This window comes from Chiloscyllium plagiosum, chromosome 44 (genome assembly GCF_004010195.1).
Source record: "Chiloscyllium plagiosum isolate BGI_BamShark_2017 chromosome 44, ASM401019v2, whole genome shotgun sequence".
Classification (NCBI taxonomy): domain Eukaryota; kingdom Metazoa; phylum Chordata; class Chondrichthyes; order Orectolobiformes; family Hemiscylliidae; genus Chiloscyllium; species Chiloscyllium plagiosum.
The window spans coordinates 794,203-812,044 of NC_057753.1; the positions used below are offsets into that span (position 1 = coordinate 794,203).

At 39.5% G+C, this 17,842-nt stretch overlaps 1 pseudogene; it reads left to right on the forward strand.

The window, feature by feature from the left end:
• The first annotated feature begins 1,300 nt into the window (after positions 1–1,300).
• LOC122543618 overlaps positions 1,301–17,842 on the forward strand; it is a 30,391-nt pseudogene continuing 13,849 nt past the window's right edge.

The window sequence follows — 17,842 nt, forward strand, 5'->3', positions numbered from 1 at the left end:
AATTAATCTTATCTGATTCCACCCCTGCAGGAGGTTCAATATAGGTCAAAAATATGCGATTCGAATGAATGATTGCAAACTCTTTTTCCGAGCTCCAGACGAAGGCTATCTTTGCATATCTGACTTTCAAAGTTATTTTACAGATAATATCTCGCATAATGATTGCCGTGATTTTCTGACAAGCTGCTATAATGTCTTCCTTTATGCTAGCCCTATTGTATTGTTACACATGGTGACCAGAACACCACTCCCACAAGTAACTTCTTGAACTGGTAATTTCTCAACTTTACTGAAAACCATTCCATGGGCTGCTTTTCTGAACTGGGGTCACCTCTCTCCTTTTCATAAAATAAAAAAAGGCAAATTCTGAAAAATATCAGCCTTCCTGGTAGCATTTGTGGAGAGAAAGAGACAGGATATATTTCCAATCTGATATGACTCTGGTACACCTTTCTCTTCTACAAATCGCATTGTGAACGAACTGTTGCACGTTTACAGGTTTCCTAGTGCCCGTGTCCTTTCTACATCATCTGGACGAATCCAGTCCATATCAGCGTGCAGGAAGGGTAATGGTGAAGATCAAGAGCGATTTCATCATCTACTGGCCTTGGCATGTGCTGAATATCAGAGTGGACATTATTAATGTGAATTCGAGCTAATGTAACTGCAGTATTTGTTGGAAAGTGTCACAAAACTATTGTTATCACAGTGCATGATGGAGCGGACATAAACACATGAACGAAGACTTCAGTTTGCAGGTGAAATCAATTCTTATGCAGGGCGATGCAGTTACCAAGACTTATATCCCATGGAAGGTATTGCAGCATTTTGATATCTAACTTTCCATCAAAACGATACAGTTTGTTGACAGTGTGCTTGCTGGAGATCATGGGACAGCGCTCATGTATGAAAGGACCGAACTGTATAATCAACTCGATTACTCATTCGCAGTTTGATAGCTGCCGCCGTGGTGTAATATTTCATTGTAAAATTTCACGTGATATTTTCTAGTGTTATTGATGACGTAACTGCTCAGTAGTGATAGACGTCGGGGATTGATAAGTAGTTAGCAACAGACCAATACAAAAAGCTAAGAGATTGTTCATCTCGGGCTTTTGTAATATCAAAACTGTGGCTGTGGCTGAATTTGAACAAATGGCAGAGAAAATGAATTCGAAAATATAGTGTCTTTGAGCTAAAAGTTTGATGGGTGAACAAGAAGTGCAATTTAGGATCTTGGCAGCAGAGTTCGCATTAGGTTTACTCCAAAGAATTTGAGATTGGGATCTCAGCGTAGAGAATGGCGAAAGAATCTAGAATACCTTTGAAGAGCTTGGAATTTCTGGTTGCAGGTCAGCTGAGACATTTTCGAGAGAGGAGTTGGTTTGAAGGAACAAACAAATGGTTCTGCTGATGACTGTATTAAGTAGTCTAGTGATTATAACAAGGTAACGAGTAAACGCCAGTTTCTAAGGAGTGTCGTCAGATGATTGCATTGGCGGCAATAGCGTTTGTGTAGGGGAACACATTTGTTTAATTTAATGATGAAAACGGATCGGCATCTACCGCAGGACAAGGATCATAGCTGGGGGATAAACAATTTTGATGCGATTAGGCAAGATTTAGGATGCATCTGATTAGGACGGAAACTGCAGAGGTTGGGCACAATTTTGCTCCCTTAAATACATAAACAAGGCCTCCAGATTACTTTTGTGTCCAGTGTGTAAATACACGTCAGTTGACTAATCAAAACCAAAATACCACAAAAATGAAACGCTTGCTAAAAGTTATTTCCTGGTAATTATATGAGATGAAATTGCCTCGTTAGCAGGAAACTTAAAGCAGATTATTGGAAATAAATCATTAATATTTTGAGAAGTGGCTTTTTTTATAATAGAAAGGTATGCTTTAGTAAGTGCATAAACAATAAGAATGGGTGACAAGGTGTATGGAGGCGTGTTACAGAACCTCCTCTCTCGGAGGCTGAAAGTACATTGATTAATTGTGGGACAGTTGAAATGAAGAATTCTACAGAGGCTAGTGCATCAATGCATATTTCTCACACGTTTTCAGCTCGAGGAAATTTTAGAGTTAGAGTTGAGTGAAGCCATTGGGAGCTTGAGGACAAGGAAGGGAATTCTGAAATCGAAGGATGGCTTGACATGGCAAAATTAGGTCACAAAGCACAGAGCCTCGTGCTTGGCCTGAGATTCAGACACTGATAGAAGGCGAATAGAAAACCTAAATTAGAAAGTGGGAGTTTGGCCAGGGATGCATTTTCGACATTGTACAAATTTATGACTTAATGTTTGAACAGTTGATAAGCTTACCGTCAAAAAAGACAGTGATGTTTGATATAAAAGTAGGTTGTCTTAACGAGGAAGTTGAGTGGCGACCTATAGAGTTTGATAAAACCATGAGAACCATGTATAAGGTAAATATCAAAGTAATTCCCTAGCGGATAGGATTTCAAACCTAGAATGGATAGGTTTAAGTTGAGAAGGAAAAGATTTGAAAGGGATCTGCGTTTCGGGTTTTTTTTTTTGCACAGAGGATGGTGTGTATATGGAATGAACTGCCAGAGGAAGTGACAGAAGTGGTAGTGTTTCAAAATTTAAACGAGTTTGGGAATGTACATGAAGAGGACATGTCTGTAGAATATGGACCAAGTATCAGCAAATGAAGAAGGCGCTTGGAATGCTTTTCTTTATTGGTCAGTACACTGAGTCTGAGTTGGAAGGTCATGTAACAGCTGCACAGGCTATTGCTTCGGCCGCTTTTGGATTATTTTCTGCAATGCTGGTCTCCCCGCTTTGGGAAGGACGTTCTGAAACTTGAGAGACTTCAGAAAAGATTTACAAGGCTGTTTCTAGGGTTGAAGAATTTGAGCTGTAGGAGAGGCTGAATTGGCTGGGAGTATTTCCCTTGGTGCGTTAGAAGCTCATTTGTGACCTTATCGAAGTTTATAAAATTATGAATGGCAATGAGAAATAGACAACGTATTTTTCCCTGCGTGGGTGAGTCTAAAGCTCAAGGGCAGGTGATTAAGATGAGAACGGAAAGATATGAAAGACTTCTAAAGGACATTTTTTTCTCACTGAAGACGGTGCGTTTATGGAATGAACTGCCAGTTGGAGGTTTACAAAATTACCATCTTCAAATTGCATCTGAATGGGACATGAATAAAAATAGTTTAGAGGGATATGGGCCAGGTGCTGGCAAATCGGACAAAGCTAATTTAGGATATCTGGTTGGCATGGACGAGTTGGACCAAAGCGTTTCTTTCTTTGTTATCAATGATTCTATGACCCTAAATGGCACATGTTCAATTTGGGAAATCTGGTCAGCGTGGACGATTTTGAATGAAATGTTTCTTTCTGCTCTTTGGACTCTATCAGTTGATCTGGTTTGGAGCTCACCTTAAAGTGCAGTATGATGCCAACTTTACGAGTGACTTATTATAGCAACATGATATCTTGATACAATAACGTGACTTTTTTGGTATAATTTGACATTAATCGGTTGTACATGACATCACAGAAACAAGTTAATCATCTATACACAAGAGAGTAAACCTTAATTTGTAATTTTAGGAGTAGAGCTTTCTCCACCAGTCATCAGTCTACAGTACTCTGCAGCTGAAGAATAGAAGGCAAACGGATTTCTGATTTGTCTAATTAGTGGATACTATCCTGAAGCAATTGCAGTGACCTGGCAAAAGAACGGAAATACCATAAGTCCTGGCTTTACAAGTACATCTCCAACGAAAACAGTGACCAATGATTTTAGTTCTACAAATTTGCTTAAAGTGCCCCTGCAGAAATGGAGCAGCGGCTCTGTGTACAGTTGTCAAGTTTCCCATTCTGCTCCCAATAGTAACCAGAGAAAAGAAATTAGTTCAACATCGTGTAAGAAAGCTAGACAACCCCACAGGCTCAAATTCATTACCATAATCATTTTTGTAATAAATATTAGACAAGATGGAAAATTATTTTGTTGGTTTATTACTGCGGATGAAGCATTCTTGAAATAATTGCAGTAAGTAATATAAATGGCAATTTATAGTCCAGAGAAATGTTACAGCAAAACTGAGTGGAAATGAACTAGGTACCTAAAGCTGCTCTTTTGCAAAGTAGAAAATAACATTTGAAATTATTTCTCTTTGCTCTGTATAGGTCTGACTGAAATAACCAAAGGCCTTGGAAGAAGACAGGAAAAGATACAGATATACAGATATGAAGAAATCAACAGAATGAGAGAGATTAGTCAGCAAACCTCTTAAATGACAAGTTTAGACAAACTTTCTGGATATTCTCGGTATTAAAAATTCTTTATAAAACGAGGTAGTCCCCTGCTTTGGCTAATTTACTTAGTCAATTGAGGGCAGCAAAAACACCTGAACAAGGCACACACTTCATCACAAAAGAATAAATTTCAACAATGTGTATTTCTACTGCTGACACGAGTTTCGATTTGGTGTTTTCTGCTTCTGAGTGCTGCCACACAATTGTAGAAAGGATAAATTGGGAGGACAATGTTCAGAACAACTAAGGGGAGCAATACAGATGTTTGGTGAAACAGAGATAGAAATTTGTTATTGGAAGGGGATCGACATTAACAACAAATTTACACCAATATGTTCATTTAGAACATTCATTATGTAGATTGGCATTTGCACAGGACTTTAAATAACCTATCGGGGTTGACGATCTCAATGATTTTCTGTGGTTAAGATGCATCTTAATTTTCTCTGTCTCCACCTGTCTATCTTGATCTTGAACTCTCTTTTGTTCCTGTCAGTTTTCTCTGTCGTTGTCTATCAAACTGTTCGTCTCTGCCTCCTCTGATCGTTCTCGTTCTGTCATTTCATCTCTCTCTTCACTGATCGTGTTTCTATGTCTCGGTTTCTATGCTTCTCTACGTCTCGGAATTATTTCTACTTTTATCTTCGTGTTTCTGCAGATTGGAATAACTATTCGTGCACCAACCATTGTTGCACCTTTTGCTTCTCTTGCAATTTGCACCTGTCGGTATCCAAGCCTCTATTTCCTGTTTTCTTTCCCTCTAACCGTCTCCCTCCCTCTCTGACTCGATTCTTTGATCTGTCATCTCAAGCTCCCATTCACTAGCTTTATGTCTCTATATTTCTACCTGACTCGTAGTTTGCCTGTCTCTGCACCTGTCTTCCTGTCTCTCCAACTTTCTTTGTCTGTGTCTGTATATATTTGCTCACTACACCCGTCCACAAAAAACCCTCATTCATCAACATTTTTCTTACTTTCCGTTTTGCTTGCTCTATGGATCAATTAAAGTGCCACTCTGGTTCGTGAAGTGCTTTCGACAGTTTCCACTGAGGTAGTTATCTCTTGGATAGTGGATGGAAAGTTGCGGAATGAAGGCGTTCAAATTGAAGCAGCGAACAGAAACCAATATCTGACCATCAACTGCTTGACCAGCAGCGTGGACGAGTGGCAGAGTGGGATGCAAAGTACATGTTCTGCAAAACAGGATCAATAATCGACCGCAGTATCAAGACGAACAAGAATGGCAAGAGGTTGGTGGCAAGAAATATCTATTGTACATGTCACTTTATTAACGAGGAAAGACTAAATTTGTCTATACTTGTATTACAGTCAAATCAATGAAGTCATACGTGACCTGATGAAATTCAGAACAGCAGCTCTGCTACTTTTGCATGTTTGATAAGAGTATTCTATCCTGACAAAACAGGCGTTTTCTGGGAGAAAGATGGAGCTTCTGTCACCACGAACATCACCACTTTCCCCACTGCACTAGAACAGGACCTGACCTTCAGTGCACGGAACCTCCTAGTTTTACCGAGTGGAATAGAATAGCCGAGCAGAATACACTTGTACTGCCTTGCACCCACCTTCACAGTCCACTGCGAAAGGGGTCATCAGGAGCCCGAAAGGTAAGGATAGCGTTTCAGCAAACATTTCCACAATTAATGCTTTGCGCTAAATATCAATAGGACATGAAATCTTAACCAAACATTCCAAGGTTCCAGCAATTTTAAAATGTACAAGATCTCTTGGAATGAAACAACTTTAGCACACTGCACATGGCTATGAGGTAAACAGGAGAAGCAATAACATCCAACAAGCGCATGGTCTCAAGCAGTCTGAAGATTGCTGATATAAAGAATGGAGGGTCCCTCTTCTGGCGCATTGCCTCTTGTGGAACTCGGGACCAAGAGGCTCGTGTTTACTTCCCACCACCTCCACAGTTGTGTGTTGAGCTATCTGAGCAGATTAACGAGAAAAATAGGTTAGTTGAAAACTTATATTAAGAAAAATAGCTTAATTGCAAGATTAATGCTTGAAGGCGTGTTGTCTTTCGACAAGAAAAAAGTTTTTGAGAGGATGATTGTATCGACAAGATTTTGTATTTTGCTTGCTTCAGTCACTGCTTCATGCTCCTCCTTTGATGCCAGCTTGAGTGGTTGCTGACAGTCAACTAAAACGTACTTAGAAATGCAAACATTTCTTAACAAATAGGGCTAATGCACATGAATTACCTTGCACGTTTCAAGGATTATATTCATCAGTCCTCCTCCCATAGACGTCACAGAAACAGACAAATAATTGTGTTATTGATGAGAATAATTCTTGCAATGTACGGAATTGGCTGTACTTCCCGCTGTCTGCTTAGTTGCTGGATCTCACCCGATTGTGTTATGGGCTGTGCAAAAGCCCGTTCATATCCTTAAAGAAACGAGTAGCAATACATCAAGTTTGCAACACTGATCTCTAGTCTGTGGTCAAGGAAATAGATTAATGGGCTGTGACAAACTTCTGGTCATTCACTTGCTGTAGAATGGGATGGCTATATTATTTTTCTCCTGCTGATTTATTGAGAATGATCAGTCAAGGGAATATCCATCAAAGAAGCTTGCTTACCAATATCGTTTATATCAATATGATTTTCCATTTTCCTGTCCACAGTAATGCAAGACATTCATGTGATAATGTGAGAGTACTCAGTTCAGGTTTTCGATGCAAACTTGTCTCTGATAAGATCATCTCAGCCGTACACAGTAAATTCTGAAATTACTTGCTTTCAAAAGTCATTGATAAAAGTCTGATTTTTGTTTCTAACGAGCGGAGAAAGTGGCGAGCTGTAAGAACACAGAGGCTGGTGATTGGTCGGAAATATTCATCCTGGAGTTCAGTTCCTAGTGGTTTACTACAAGGATGTGTTTTGGGACCACTACTGTTTTTCATTCTTGTAAATGACCTGGATGAGTACATTCTCAGTTAACACGAAGACCAATAGAGATGTGGATAGTGCTGAAGGATGTTTCCAGGTTACCGAGGGACAGAGGCAAGCTGCAAAGCTGGGCTGAGAGGTGCCAAATTGAGCTTAATGCGGAAAGGTGTGAGGTGGTTCACTTTAGAAAGAGTAAAATGAATAAAGAGTATGGGGCAATTGGTAAGATTTTTGTAAGTGCAGATGACCAGAGGAATGTCAGTGCCCATGTGCAGAGATCCTTGGAAGTTGCCAATCAGATTGATGAAGTTATTAACAAGGCATACGATGTGTTAGTTTTGATTGGTGTAGGGACTAAGTTTCGGAACCATGAGTTCATGCTGCCTCTGTGCAAAGCTCTAGTGCGGCCACGCTTGGAGAATTGCGTTCAGTTCTGGTCACCACAGTATAGTAAGAATTTGGAAGTTTTGGAAACGGCTCAAAGGAGATTTTCTAGGATGTTGACTAATATGGAAGGAAGGACTTATGAGGAAACGCTGATGGACTTGAGACTGTTTTCGTCAGATAGAAGAAGTTTGAGAGGTGACTTAATTGAAACATAGACTGAAATAGGGTGGACAGTGAGAACCTGTTTCCTCAAAAGTCAATGGATTGCTGGCGGGGATGTAGCTTTAACTTATGGGTGATAGATAAAGGACAGAGATCAGAGGTAGTTTTTCTACTCAGAGTGTCGTAGGGGTATGGAACGCACTGCCTGCTGCAGTAGTAGACTAGACAAATTTAAGGGCAATTAAATGGTCATTGGATTGGCATATGGACGAGAATAGCATAGTGTACATTAGATTGGCTTCAGAGTAGTTTTACAAGTCGGGGAAGCATCGAGGGCCGAAGGACTCGTACTGCGTTGGAATGTTTCATGTTGCATGTTCCAGATGATTAATTTCATTCTGATTAGTTTGTTTTTCACAATTTCATTCCCGCCTCTATCACTTAATTGTATTAGCTGAAAGGTTTTGAAAAAGCAAGACTATTTGGATGGAACTGATCATGGAACGTAAAATATGAAGCACCTATTGAGGAAGAAATGGTAACAGAGCGCGACTGAACTCAGGTCGCGAATCAACAAATTCATATTAACAGTCTGCTCGGTTGAATAGAGACGAGGTGGAAGAGACGAACTCAGGACAGCCAGAAGTCAAGCAGGTATTTATACTTAACAACTTGGAATGCGAGACAGTAATGTTAGCAACAAGGAGTTGTTTGTGCAATAGTCTCCACCCAGGCAACCTGTCGGAGGCACTGGCGTAACAGAGGGACTGCATAAGCTTTACAGCATGCACACAAAATAAAATTATGCCATTTGAACTGCAGAATAGACACGGAACATCAGTCCGGACAAGAAGTATTGAAACTTTCAGAGATAACTGGTTCTGTGAATACCGTAGGTGTATGAAAATTAACGGCAATAATATAAGCAGAACATTCAGGAATCTTCTTTTTATTTGTACTTTATGTTATGCATAAAGACAGGAACTATTATTGTACTAAGAGTGACCATTTTTCTTTAAGCAATCTAAAAGCACGCTTTTCCCTACCTTACGTATTCCTTTAAAGTTATCACGATTCTGAAAAAACTGTTAGCTTTGGCTATTCCCAATATCAGAGGTGCGAAGTGAAAGATAGGTGCTCACAATATTTTAGATTTCCTTACTTCACACTATTCAAAGAAGAGTTAAATTGAAAATCATCTCTTGAAAGGGCCCTTGACTGGAACTGAACTATGCAGTACGTATCTTTTATTTTTAAATAAAAGACTGCCGAGGTAATAGGACAGCAAAATCAGGTTAAAGGACGCAATCAAACAAAATGTAGATTAATACCAGGTGATTTTCTCCATGAGTTCTTCTGAGACAGTGCAAATAATGTAACCTCATGAAGAGGGGACACATATGATATGTTTTTGCTCGTCTGGTATTGGATTCCGATAACTACAGTTCATGTGGCACCAATTTATCTTCTAACATCAGTAACTGCAATAGGTGAAAATGTGCAGCACTCGAACGGAGACAATTAGACCTCAGTATACCCAAGGCAGAGCAGTTTCCAAATTGTGCAAGATTACATTGGAAATATTTCTGAAGGCCTATCCATAATATTCAGAGTGAATGCAACCAATACAAAAGGAGGACACAGCATCTGATTAATTAAGCCTAATCTATCTCAGAAAACAGATAACAGATCGCAGTAAATAAAACTATTTCCATCTCTTGTAATGTTTTGGAATTGATTTTGATATCGCAGCCTGAAAACATGCATTCTTTTCTGTTTCCAGGTGATTGCCGTCAGACAGATATTTCTGTCAAGCTACTGAAACCTCTGTTCGAAGAGATTTGGACACAAAAGACAGTGAGCATTGTGTGTGAAATCGTTCATTGCAACTTAGAAAACATCAACGTTTTCTGGCAGGTGAATGGGGCTGAAACAACGAAAGGAGTCAAGACAGAAAATCCTGATTGGAACGGAAGCAAATTCACCATTGTGAGCAAACTTAAAGTCATTGCGTCAGAGTGGGACAGCAGTGCCGAATATGTTTGCTTGGTGGAAGACAGTGAATTACCACCACCAATGAAAGCGTCTCTCAAAAAGGCAACTAGTAAGTGGGGATAGTACTGCAATAACAACAAAATAGAGTCGATTTCGGAAGTCTGAAATGAAAAAAAAAATGTTTCGAAGAAACAGAACAGGAATGGCAGGATCTGTGGAGAGAAAAATAGGGTGAACCTTTCCGGTCCAGTGAATCTTTCCAGAAATAGTAGCTTACAATCCTTTGATACAAGCCTCACTCAAACACTAGTCCAACGGAAAACAAAAATCCTGTCAAGTCATTGATGCATTGCACTAAATGGCCCCAAGTCAGCAGCAGCAAGTGGCTCACTGGTTTGCACTGCTGCCTCAGAGCACCAGGGTACAGGTTCAATTCCAACTCTGTGTAGAGGGTTCCCATGTTCACGTGGGCTTCCAAAGCGGGCTCCATTTCTCGTCTACAGTCCAAATATGTGCATGTTAGATGGATTGGCAATGAGTAATGTGCTTTTGTGCGTAGTGGCTCTTGGAGGGATGCTGTTTGGCGTGTGGTTATGGGCTTGTGCCGAATAGATTGTTAAAACACAATGAGGAAATCATGGAAAGCCAATAGTCGTGGCGTCTTATTTTCTGAAAATGAGCGTGAAGAACTACAAGTGGTTGAATCATTTGCACCCCACGAATATTAATCTTTGCAAAATGTATGATTGGCTCCAAGATTTAAACCAGCAAAGTAAGGGACATGAAGTACTACAGCATTTAGAAATATTCACATAGTCTGACAGATAGGAAATATTGTATAAACTACATGCATTACTAACAATGAAATTCTAATGCAGATGTAAGATAGTCTCCGTTAAATAAACATCACTCATTTTGCAGATGACAAAATGCATCCTCCTCAAGTTTATCTCCTGCATCCATCGACGGACGAGATTGACACTGAGAATTCAGCGACCCTGATGTGTCAAGCCACCAGCTTTTACCCAGCTGAGATTTACATTGGCTGGATGGCCAATGACACCCTTTCAGATACCGGGTACCGAACCAAATAGATAGATAGGAGGGGAATTATTCCAAATTCGTGACTAGCAGGTAGAGAGTCACAGCGGCGGAATGGAACAGTGACACCACTTACTCCTGCTTACTTGGGACACCCATCCATCAGCCCGGAGTTAATCAGAAGTACAAATAAATCTCATGGTAAACCGACATCAGTCAATGTTTCAGTCGCACTAAGCGACATTGTTAAATCCTGCACATAACTTGCAGTGATTGACTAACTGTTTTCCATAGATAGGTTAATGTGACTATGGGAATAACTGTTTAAGTAACTGTTTAAGCATTTCCAATTCATTACAAGCATCAGTCACATTTATGATCAGTGATCACTTTTGTAAAAAAGAAAGTATCCACTATTCTAAATTGCATCTGTTGGTAAAAGATAATTAAGCTTAGACTCTGAAATGCAAGGAAAGCCTTGTCTTGTAAATCTAATCGTTCCGAAGATCGCTTGAAACGTTCCACCCCGCTACTGCAGGAAAACTAAACCGTGTTTAAGTCTGTATGTGGCTCCGATGGTTGTAATAAATGCAGAATGGAAATACTTTGACTTACTTATTCTTGGTTTGCATGTATAGTACTTCCAGAAAGATGATTTTGACCTTGATTGAAATGTGTGTGAGACTCACTTGTGAGACACCAGCACTGCAGCTTGTTTACACGTGCAGAACTTTAGAGCCACTCGGCTTCACTCTGAGTAAGCCACACTTATCCTCACCATTTTTGGCTGTACTCCTCCATCATGCAGAACCAATGGGGTATCGCATTGTGAAATAAAATGATTGAAGATGTAGTGGTGTCAACTTGTTCAGTGTGCCACAACACACTGCAGTACACCAGAACTGCAAAAAGAGGAAGAAGAACACATATACAATGTATTCGCCAAAAACGGATATCCGCACAATTTCATCAATGCCTAAGGGAAAGACAACGGAATGAGGCCATGCCGCAACCCAAAGGACTAGCCACATCAAGAGCATTTCCGAACTGACAGCCAGACGACTGCGAACAAATTGTGTTGCAGACGAAACGTCTGCAACACAAATTCCCAGCTTGGCGAACAAAACCACAACAGTAATAGGGGATTGAACGCACTGCCTTCAAGAATAGCAGACTCGCGAACTTAATGGCACTTAAATGGTCATTGGCTAGGCATATGGACGAGAATTGAATGATGTCGGTTAGATATACTTCAGATTGATTTCACAGGTCGGTGCTACATCGAGGGCCGATGGACTGTACTGCACTGTAATGTTCTATGTTCTGTGTTCTTTGTGGTATCTGGTTCTGCAGTGGCTGTTTCGCTGCATAGGAGACAGATCGTGATGTATACTGTTCAGCTAGTCTGTATTGGTGGGGGTGTCAGTAACTAGAGCAGATTCCTCAGGTCATGTAACGGGCTATCTATCCATGTCGGAAACTACCTTTGAATTGAAGAATGATGCTGCTACTAACATAGAATCTGTACATGTACAATCTTGCGTAACATGATGACAATACAAACGGCTAAGCTTTTTAATGTGGTATCTGTTCATGCTAAAAAAAATCATTTATTCTGGGTTCTGTGACATTACATGTTGGTTAGTTGGTGAAATGTGTAAGCCACCATTCTACATCAGTTATTTGAAACATATCTTTTGGATAGACAGAACTGAAATAAAGTTTGGGAATTGCCTTCTATCTACTTCTCAATTTCGCAGTCGAGATCCACTGTGCCAAAATATCTGCTTGCCATCTTAACCCGACATTTTCATTTTTCTCTCCTCGGTAACTCGATACCAACTTACCCAACTCCACTGAAGTCTTGTTATCAATTGCATATGAGTAAGTACAACTGATTTTCTTCTGGGATGAGATGAATGCCAGTTGCAGCTGTTGCTGACAGCACACAGCAGATCAGTTCAAACCGAAATGGCATTGATAGACTAAAACCCTGGACGTGAGCTTTGAATGCATTCTGTGAAACAGTTTATTCTGTGACAAGTACGAAAATTCTGCGACCATGATTGTTTTTGATGAAATGTCCAACTGCCTGAATACATTATAAGCACTAATTTCTTCGCATCAATTATACTGGTGTGAATTCAAGATTTCTTGAAGACAGACATTATATTGTCATTAATTAAGATTTCATTAATTTGAAGAAAACATAGCGTCAGTGGAAATGGAATACATAAACTATCATTCTATTGTTGGACGATTATTTCAAGTGATGTATTGTAAGGAACAATATTTGTGCACTCGTTATTCCTAAGCTGCATCAATGATTATGAGGACACCATGCAAGATTTCCAGCATTGTCAACGGCAATTAACTACGTGGGTCGTGATAAGAAAGCAAGGAGGCTCCAAACTGATATGGACAGTCTGATGCCTGGGCAAGAAGAGATCAGATGGATTATTTTGTAGATTAAGTACAAGTTTATCCTCTTTGGCATAACGGCCTTCAATGAGAAGTATTTCTGAAAAGCCAGGAGAATGGGAAATGTTAATGCTAAAAGGGAATTGTGAGTCTGACGACATTAGTTATTGAAATCTAACAAATGCAAGAAAGAGATGGAATGCTAAGAGGGTTGGTTTAAAGACAACAAGCACACTATCGAAGTCAATAAAACGAAAGACTCGAGCATTGCCTTGTGGAAGTGAAGCTGACGGCATGCCCTTGTCTGCATCAATAGTGCTGAGATGGGGTTCATCCACAGTGTCAAGGTTCTGGAAGTGATTACGACAAACAACCTGTCTGGTCTACCCATGTCGCATCAATGTTCAAGGAAACAAAAGAGCATTTCTACTTCCTCAGTAGGCTGAAGGAAATTTGATATGTCCACAAGCACTCTTATCAATTTTCACAGATGCACCATAGACAGCCTTCTCTGTGTCTGCATCATAGTGCGATTAGGCAACAGCTTTTCCCATGACCACAAGAAACTACAAGAGTCATGAACACAGCCCCGTCCATAACATAATCAAGCCTTCCAGCATTTGAAGACGTATTGATTTTCCATTGTCTTGGGAAACCAACTAATTGAATGAAAGACCGCTTTCACTCCTGCTATGTTTTCCTCCAACCTCTTCTCTCAGACAGAAGACATAAAAGCTTGTGCACATGAGCAAATAGATTCAAGAATAGCTTCTTCCCTGCTGCTATTAGATTCCTGAATGGAACTCTCAAATATTATATTTCATGTTGATCTCACTCTGTGCCCCTTATCTGCAGCTGTAACGTTTTATATTCGCTCTGTCATAGGACCCTTATACTTTGTTTGGTATGATCTGCCTGCACTGCACTAAAAACAAAACATTTCACTGTACCTAGATATGTATCAATAATAATTCCAATCAAATCAAATTTGTTAGAAAGCAATGTACAGCAACTATGTATTAAAGAGTTCAATCGCAAATAAATTTGATTGCGAATGCACGTATTGCTTCAAATTTGTAGTATTGCTAAGATTGCACCGAGACATAGTACAAAATCTATTACCTTCACTTAAGTTAGGATGCAATTTCCTTTCAAATGAATTGTGATGGACATCCAGATGACAAATTTGTGAGATTGTCGGACCATCCCATGAACCGACTTTGAAGAGACTGCACTAATAGTATGAGCTAATCGAATAATGAGAGATCGACCGAGCATGTGCATGACAGTGTACAATTGGTGTTTGATGTTAATGACATTAGTGGCAATGTGGATGTATGGAAACATTACCCAATACTATCTCGAATGGTGAATCAGTATCAAGGGGTGGAATGGTCTGCTCCATGCTTCCATATTCCTGTCATTACAACAGCAGCAAGCTACAGAATCGAAGATAATTAAAGCAAAAAGGACAGTAGCAAATCCACGAAAGAATTAATAAAATGATGGAAAAGGTAAGGCATACCGAAGTATGTTTTCATTGAGCTATTTCAGAGAAGAAGGTGAATAATGAAAGAGTTGGGGCGAACAGGAGTGGCCATTGTAAATGGTTCTTACAGAATTCTTTGTCTCCACTAAGGAGGGAATTAATGCAAACAGTGTAATTAAAAATGGATTCCAGTAAAATTTTAAGTTAAATAATAATGAGAATGAAAGTATTGTAGAGTCAAACCTCCTGGAAAGTGCATAAATATTTCGTGATAAAAGGAACCCAGTGAGGAAATAATAGATGCTCAAACAATCATTTGCCAATTCTCTCGAAATGTGCGTGAGGTTGCAGAGAACTATAATTGTAAGTCTACAAGTATTCCAGCCTCGAAAATGTCTTGATGGTAGACCAGAAAGTTAAAGGCCAGTCAGTCTGTACTCCATGGAGGGCAATTTACGATAACCAATTATTAGAGGTCAGGTGGAATGCTACTAAGAAAGAGATGGACTAATCATGGAAAATCTGAATGAATTTGTGAAGTGAACATCGTGTGTTATGAAGTTTTGCAATTTTTCTGGTGCATTAGCATCAAGGGGACTCTTAGGATAGTATTTCGGGTAATGTCTAAATAGATATAGTGAGGCATTTGCCGACGTCCAACGTAGAAGATTTGTCAGAAAAATAAAGCCCATGAAATACAAGAGAGTGCCAAGTTTGATTACAAAATTGTGTCACCGACAGGAAGCAATGTTTAACACTGGAGAATGTGTTCCTTTGTTTTTGACCATCTCCAGTGTTGTATGACACGACTTAGTGTTTTATCGCTTGGAATTTGAGGTGCACATTCATGATTTATAGTTTAATGTGAAAGTTTTAATTTGGATTTCGTTGATGATACAGAGGCAATGGCGTCACTTACATTAATGATAATGGCTGTCAAATGGAGCTTTATATTACTGGTTCAGTTCTGCCGGTGAAATATGAGAATTTGAATTCAGTCTGTAAGTGGGAATATATGAAGTGAAGAGGATGTCAGAAACTTTACAGTATACGTCCACCAGTCCGTGATTGCTGAAGAGCAATGGTGATGAAGTGGTTTTAAAAAAAAACATGTGTGAACCATTGAGATGTTTTCCTGCTTTTGATGAAATGTTGAACACAAAATATATGCAAAGCTCGAACTCTGAGGGTAGTTAGTTGAATCAAATGCAGCAGTTTTGTGTCGAGTCCAAGTCACCACGTTAGTGGAAAGGCAATATTGTTCAGTATAGAGGACAACAAGTTCTATAAGAATGATGTGAGAAATTTTAAGTGAATGTACCATCGTTGTTTTCCTTCCAAGACAGGCGGCAGAGTTCTAACTAAATTGAACAGTATAAAATAATGAGGGGTTTATATAGTATGGTCAGCGGAGTCATGTTATTATTGCGGGGAAGCCACGTGGAAATACATTAATGTATTATAGACAAGGAAAGTAATGTTTTTTACAGTCACATTCTGTAATTAAAGCAAAGTAACTGATCGTCTTTTAAACAGAGGGTACCTCTAAGGACGATATGGGAAGTAAAGGAGAGAAAAGCATTTCCACCCGATGCTGGCGGCTGTCTGGGATTTGCTTCCTGGTTTGATGGTTGAGACAGAAATCCCCAAGTTATTTGGAAGCCGTTTGGATGTGAAACTGATATGCTGTATCCTTCATTAATGTTGTATGTATCGATAGTTCTGCAAAGTTTCATTCATAACGTGATCGCTAAATCGATCTCGTCAAACCTGTCAATGGAACTTTGTTAGCGGGGGCTGTTTTGAACTTAGAATGACTGATTTTTGATCAAGTTATCAGTCAGTTGGAGAAATGCGTATTAATTACAGAAATAAAGCCATGATTCAAAACAGGAAAAAAGGTGTTTGAATAAATGATTGGTATTTTGACGAGGTAGCAAAGTGTTATATTGTTGAAATGCTGACATGAAATTGCAAGAGGAAGGGATTCAATACTTTTCTACAATTGTAAAGTCACAGAATACAAAGACAATTGCAAAGATGACAGGAAGTCATGTAATTGCCAAATGAGATGGAGTATCTATGTACTTCCGAAATGAGAAAACATACCTGTACTGAACAGGCCACTGGTTAAATCTTTCTATGAAAATTGGCATTCTCTTCCCCATCTCTAATCGTTGCCTCTTTCACGTAATCTTTAATACCTAATTAGTATCTGATTCCACTTTATGCCTACGACTATTCTGCACAGAGCGATGTCAAGTGTAATTATTTTAGATGGATTTTCTTTAATTGTTGTTGGTATCAAGAGGCAAGATATTAGTTGGGAGTCACCAGATGCTGTTGTCATCCTCACTTTTTTCTCCGAACGTAAAAATCACAATTGTATGGGATATTAATACATTTTACAGATCCATAGATGCACAGATTCGTAACAGCACAGAAAAGACCCTTTGCTCCATCGTGTCTGCTCCAACATGCACTAAACGTGCACTAATTGCAATTTACTGCACCTGTCCCATATCCTTGAATATTGTGATATTTGAAGTACTTTTCCATTTCTTCCACGTTTACAAGGTTTCCAGCCAACATGAGAAGTTGTTGGCTGTTAGGAACAAGGGAAACGTGAAGACCTTCTACAGATATATCAGGAATGCAAGAATGACTGGAGTAAGATTAGGGCAATCAAAGATGGCTTTGGTAAGTTGTGTGTGGAATCTGAGGACATAACTGAAGCGCTTAATGGATACTTTTCGTCAGTTTTCACTTTGGAAAAGGGAAATATTTGTGAGAATACAGAGATACAGACTACAGGAATTGATGGGATTAGCAATTTTGGAAGATCTGAAAATAGTTAAGACCCCTTGGGCTAGATGGGATTCATCCTCGAATTCTCGGCGATGCCAGTGAACAGATTGCAGAGCCCTTTGCTTCGATCATTATGTCACCATTCCCAACAGGAGTCGTGCCAGAAAACTGGATGATACCAAATGTTGTTCCCTTGTTGAAGAAGGAGAGTCGGGGCAACCCTGATAATTATAGGCCAGTGAGCCTTACAGTGGGTTATAAGAGATACGATTTATGATCATCTGGAAAGGAATGATTTGATTAGAGATA